Raw genomic sequence first — 6,556 nt, 5'->3', positions numbered from 1 at the left:
CATATGCCGTAACGACATTACACACCATTATAGAGACTGCGCGTATTTCCCACGATTCTGCACAAGCCGCAGAACTTATAGCGCTTACCAGAGCATGTGTGTTGGCGAAAGGAAAGCGAGTGAATGTGTACACTGACAGCCAATATGCCTTTGGTGTGGCTCACAGTTTTGGGAGATTGTGGCGTGAACGTGGGTTCCTTACGTCCCATGGTGCAAAGATACAACATGGTAAGCTAGTTAATGAGTTCCTTGAGTCACTTACCTTGCCACTACAAGTCGCCATCATAAAATGCAGTGCACACAAAAAGATTCAGGATGATGTTGGCCGCGGGAATGCATTTGCAGACGAGGTTGCGAAAGAAACTGCAAGGAACACAATGAGTCGGATGTATGTTATGGGTCCCGCTAGATGGATTGCTGATGTGGGAATGTGTGAGGACACCATTGAAAGCGTGAAATCGATACAAGCCGAGGCCACTGAGAACGAGGTGAATGAATGGAGAGAAAGCACAGGTAGATTAGATGCGAATGGTTGTTGGGTCGAACTATCAGAACACCAGCGATGGCTATTACCTAATGCATACGTACTTGCAGTAGTAACGATGGCTCACGGAATTACGCACATCAGTTCGAAAGGAATATGTAAACTATTGGCCCCAGTATGGCAGAATAGCAATATCCCAAAAAATGCAGAGAATGTGGTCAAAAACTGTATGGTGTGTTTGAAGTACAATCCCGGTAGGGGAACCCCAACTCCAGCTGGTCATTTTGCGCCTCCAACGTATCCGTTCGAGGTCTTGCAGCTCGATTTCATCCACATGAAGAGGTGCAACAATCTAAAGTATGTGCTCGTTGTTGTTTGCGCCTTTTCGAGGTGGGTGGAAGCGTACCCCCTTAAGGACAACACCGCCTTATCAACTGCCAAAGCCCTTGTCAAAGAGTTCTTCCCGAGGTTCGGTATGCCTAGAATTGTCTGGAGTGATAACGGAAGTGAATTCGTAGGATGCGTGATGAAGAGAGTGTGTGAGTGTCTAGGCATCCACCAAAAATTCCACGCTGCAAATCACCCCCAATCAGCTGGATTAGTAGAGTGCTACAATGGCACTCTAAGACTCAAACTAGCCAAGATCCAAGCCAGTACAGGTCTTAAATGGCCCGACGCCTTGCCTCTAGCACTCTTGTCAACCAGAATGACTGTCCATTCCAGATTAGGACTTAGCCCCCATGAGATAGTGTTTGGCCGCCCAGCCAACGTCTGGGGCGTGCCAAGACCAAAGAAACTCAGTGAAATAGAACACCCCGTACTGCTTGACTATTTGTGCGAATTGACAACTAAATTGCGTGTTTTACACCAACAGGTTCACAGTTCCTCTCCGCCAGCCTCTGACGATCCAGGTCACCTCATCGAACCCGGCTCGTGGGTTTTGGTGCGGAATTTCCAGCGCACCAACAACGGACAGCCGAGGTGGACCGGACCGTACCTGGTGCTGCTTTCAACGAGATCAGCAGTTCGGGTGGAAGGCAAGAAGAACTGGGTACATGGGACCCACTGTAAACGGGTCCCTCTACCCCTTCCATACGACCGATGGGTCAATAAAGGACTTGCCGACTCCGAGACCGAATCCGTACCTCGCTTCATCCCTTTCAGCGATGCACGTTTGAAAGAAACTGGTACCGAGAAGGAGAGTGATCATATTTTACAAGGACTTGTGTCACCGTCTATGCAATTGGACACTACCGAACCTAAGACATTGTTTGAAGACCACACCGTACCTGGGAAACGACGGTACAACCTTCGGTCTAGACAAAGAGACTAATAAAAGCTTGATCTAATGTGATTTCCCTTTTCCCCTAAGAACTATTTTTTGGATTTTTCAGCTCTCTCATCCCAGGGAACTAGCTCATTTTTGATTTTCGAACCGTCATCCGGTTCTGCTGCTAGGGTCGCGGTTGAAGTCTGGGGAGTGCAACTGGGGAAGTTTTAGGTCCACGGTTCTGGTTGGTCCACGGGAGTTACCCCGGACTGAACAGAGTGCACCCCCTGGGAGAATCAATCAACCACCGCGGGCAGCAACTAGAGGATGGAGTTTCCTAGGGTAGAGAGACCTATCAGACTCACGAACTTTGAAAAAGAGTTATGCACGATACTGTCCAAAAGAAGATTCCTGATAATATTTGTTTTAATGTTATGTAGCATAGTCGTGTTTTTTACTGGTTATACTCTATTCGTATTCAAAGTTACTTTCTCGAATGACACCCAGCCACCACCTCCTCCCACTATTTCTCCACACTACTTTCACCCTCTACCTGAACACGAGTCTGCCCGAAGACTCGAATTTGTAAATAACTCTTTCATTCAGCTTCTACACCAACACCAGTCCATAATGAACACATCAAACTGTTGGATATGCGGACTCATGCCACACACAACCGATAAGGGAATCCCATACTTCATTTTGCCATTCAGTTACTATGGTTCTCTGTGGGCTTTCCAGACCATGTTCCTATTCGCCCTAGAACCATACCCGACCCGTTCCACTGAGAGCGATTCCAGTAACAAGGCACTAATTGCAGGGATAAGAAATATGAGTAGGGATATCGACACATACCTGACAATACCCAAAGACGAACTCAGTCCCTACACCCGTTGGAACGTGACTAAACATGGGGTTTACCTGGTCAAAAGCCAGGCAGCAAAGAAATCCCGCCCAGTTTGGATAGTGCCCCACCGAGGTCACTTATGTTTACAGGGTATTGGTAGGGACCCCACAGCACAGTTAGGAAAGAGCATTTGCACAGAAACATATGTATTCGCTTCCCGAACTTCCCCTATACTCTTAGCAGCCAAAGGCACGTATTTCGTCTGCCACGACCAAGCCTACACCTGGTTGCCCCCTGACTTCTCAGGTACATGTTTCATCTCATTTCTGCTACCTCCCACCTACACGGCCAGAGCAGATTACCATCGGACAAGGACAGCTAGAGGTGTCGTGAGTAAAGACGACACCGCGGGTCAGGAATTCGCTGACTTCGCAAAGGGTTTTCTGCCGTTTTGGGGGCCTATGGTGAACAGCAGGAATATTCGTCAGTTAGCAAGGATAGTTGAATCCGCCGTGATTACAACGGCCGGAGCCCTTGGCAATTTGACAACCGAGCTTCAGCCGGATCGACTCATGACCCTTCAGAACCGAATTGCCCTAGATATCATACTCGCCGATCGTGGTGGTGTGTGTAGAGTCATCCAATCTAGTTGTTGCATTTTCATCCCTGATAATGCGCCGACGGTATACCAGGCCATCTCTAAGCTACATGAAATATCTGGTTCCCTTCACGTAGAGAAAGGGGATTGGTCTTTGCTGGGGTGGTTCTGGGAGCTGATCACCGCCTGGGGATGGAAAACATTGATCTTCATTGGGATGATCTTAGCACTCCTGTTCATGTTTTGCCTGTGTATACAGTGCGCTCCTGCACTATGTGGCCTCTGTGCTACTTCGTGTGTACGGAAGCCTGTGTCAAAGGACGAACTGAGTAACGGAATGATGCTACAGCAACATCTCCGCGAATTTCTCCATACCGATTTGGACTCAGATTAACATGAGTTATTGCCTTACATAAGGGCAAAAGGAGGGTCTGTGGTTCTGAAAATCTGGACCCTGTTGTTATCCCGATATCGAGGTCCTTTTCCGTGTCACAAAACATCCACATACCATGACGAATTTGGTATCGACGAACCGATAATGACTAGGACATCATTCCTGTGCATTTGCATCATAATCGAAGATTGCCAACACCCCTAAATCTTAGTTTCCGTTCCGACCCCTTAGACTCCATTTTGTAAACGGCATCCATCTTACGTCTTGCCCTCATGATAAGTCAATTAAAGGTCGAGCTTGATCCAAAAGGACACGTCCACCTTCCCTGACTTCCCCCTGACCTGTCCCAACTGACTCCACTGCCTTTGGCCAGACCTGTTTGGGCGGCTCCTCGCCCAGTGGCCGAATACGATAACATCAGTGCATAACATTCCACAAACCATTCACTACATACAGACCATGCTTTCTGCAAACACGCACCTGTCCACGTTCCTTGTTTATGGCCAGTTTTATGACTAGGAGGTGCCCTTCTTTATTGAGGTTTCATCGATATCTGATGGGAGTTCCAGGCCTAACTGGGTAATCTATCAACGAACGGGACATCTAAAATGTGGGCTTGCTTACATGACTTCGCTCTTTGTATTATTGTAGAAATATGTGTACAGCCATATCATAAACTCAAGAATTCTTGCTTGGAGCTATATACTGTGTATATAAGGAGAAGGCTGGCACTGTAAAAACGAACAGTCTCCCGAGAACCTACTGTCCGTGAGGTGTACTTCTGGGACACGTGTTACTTGGTAGCTGCCAATAAAACCTGATCTTTGACTGTGATAGAAGACTCATTGTTTCTGTGGTCCGGAACAAGGGAGAACTCAGAGGTCTTCGGGTGTTATCCCCTGGCACCACCGGGTTCCTAAAAACCCGGCACCTCAGTGGCTGCTCTAATTGTTATTCACCAGTCTGTGAAGGTAGCCTGGAAATGTGACCTCTGCTTGGTGCATTTCCAGCCTGCCTTTCATACCTCAATAACAGTGATGGGAGGGGAGGGGCAGGAGCAAATCACAAGCCCTGCAGCCAGCGGCGCAACTAGAGCCAGCAATAGTTAGATTGGAGAAACAGAGGCTCTAGAAGTGGTGACAAAACAACAAAGCCTCATTAACAAGCTAGAGGTCTTTTAAAGACCTGTGAAGTACTCGGGTGTGGCTGTGCCCAGGAAGCTAACTCAGCCCAGGCAACCACACACGAGGGGGGGGCCTGTCTGCAGCTGAGGGACGTGGCAAGTCACCTTGGCTAGAGCACGTGCCTCAGCTGCAGACGTGTCGGTTCAAAATGGTAGTAATTAATTGTAAACAGAACAAGATAAACTATATAAACCACAATTCCCCAGGAACTAAATCATGTGACTAACATGAAGTAATGATTGCGTTTTGCTCTTAATATTGCGCCCTACTACTAATTGAAAGCGGGCACTTCATGGACCTTTGCAGCTGACAAGCTGAGTACCTGTTACCGGTTACCGATATTGTGGCTGCTGCTTTTCTGACTCGTGGTGAGCTTCGGAGCAGGGGCGCCCATTTCGTTTGCTTCGGATTTGTACGGCTTGTTGCGGACCATAGCCCAGACGGATGCTGCAGTTTTGGCTGAGTGAGAGCCGAGTGTGGGGCTTGGTCCGCTTTGCTCGTCTACCGTTCTTACCGCTTCTGACCTTGAGACTACCAGGGGCTGGTCGGCGGTCAGCTGGTTTGGCCTGAAGGTCTATCGGCGCTCTTCTTCTTCGACAATGGCAGCGGCAGCAGGTCATTCTGAGATGGCGCCAAAACCTCCTACGCAAAACAACCGGACTACGGCCACAGCTGCGAAGCAAACAGCCTGTGTAAACTTGGCTCACCAAATACAGCAATAGCAGGCAGAAAAGGCTTACTTTAAGATCCATTACTGTCGAATCTATGTTTCTTCTAAACATTAGGGGATTCAACAAAATGTATCCGGTTTTATAAAACAAAAAAACCATAAAAGTCATACAAAGGATGCTTTTTTGCAGCAGGCTGCTGGGGTTCTGGACAAGGAGATGGAATTGGCTATTAGACGATTATCTCGCTCACCTTCCCACCCTTCCCTAGTGGTTTCTTCTGTTGCTCCATATGCCGGTTCCCATTCTCAGCCTCAGTCCCCTCAAGTAGGCTTGGTGGACATACCTCAAAATATGCCTCAAGACCAGGCTGGGGGTATCGACCCCCTTACACAAGTTGTTGTCACGTGAGTCGGTGCCGGGTCACCAATTTTTAGGTCAGCCACTGACATCACCCCTGGCAGTGGGTTGGGCCGAGGAGGCGCTAAGAGGAAGCGCCCTTTGGTTGGGGGCCCTTGTAAACTCAGAAAGAACATTCAGCAGTCCACCCAGTAGTGCCTAAGCTGGATGCTATTTCGTTAGACATGCTCAAAGCAGCCTTGCTGTCAGCACTTGGAACTAAATTGGACCCCATCCTACTACAACTTTCTGCACTAGAAAGCAACCTGTCTGCACTAATCCCCTCCTTGCAAGGGGACCATGCCCTTCTCTCCACAAGTATCTCTCCTACAAGGTGTACGATCTCGACCACCATTTCCAGGACCAGTGGTAGTGGCACGGGGGCAGGAGACAGAGCAGTGTCTATCACGAAGCAGCTTAGTCACATGGTAGTAGACACAACACCACCTATTATGCCCAGGACTGACCCTAAAGACCGTCCAGCCAACTGGAGGGGGCGGGGGTCACCCAGACCTCAGTATCTTTTCAGTCTCTGCAATCTCAGGGTTTCAAAGTGGACGGATTGTACAGTTCCAATGATAGGTGGGAAGGGTTGGATGCCATGTCCCCCGGGGACTAGAATAACTATTGTCCTAGTTTGGGCTCTGTTCATCTCCTACCAGAGTCCACTACGCTTGTTGTGGAGTGAGTACCATGCCTAAACCCTGGGACC

This window comes from Lissotriton helveticus (genome assembly GCF_964261635.1).
Source record: "Lissotriton helveticus chromosome 1_1 unlocalized genomic scaffold, aLisHel1.1 SUPER_1_unloc_54, whole genome shotgun sequence".
In the NCBI taxonomy this organism is placed as follows: Eukaryota; Metazoa; Chordata; class Amphibia; order Caudata; family Salamandridae; genus Lissotriton; species Lissotriton helveticus.
This window is presented reverse-complemented; position numbering follows the sequence as displayed.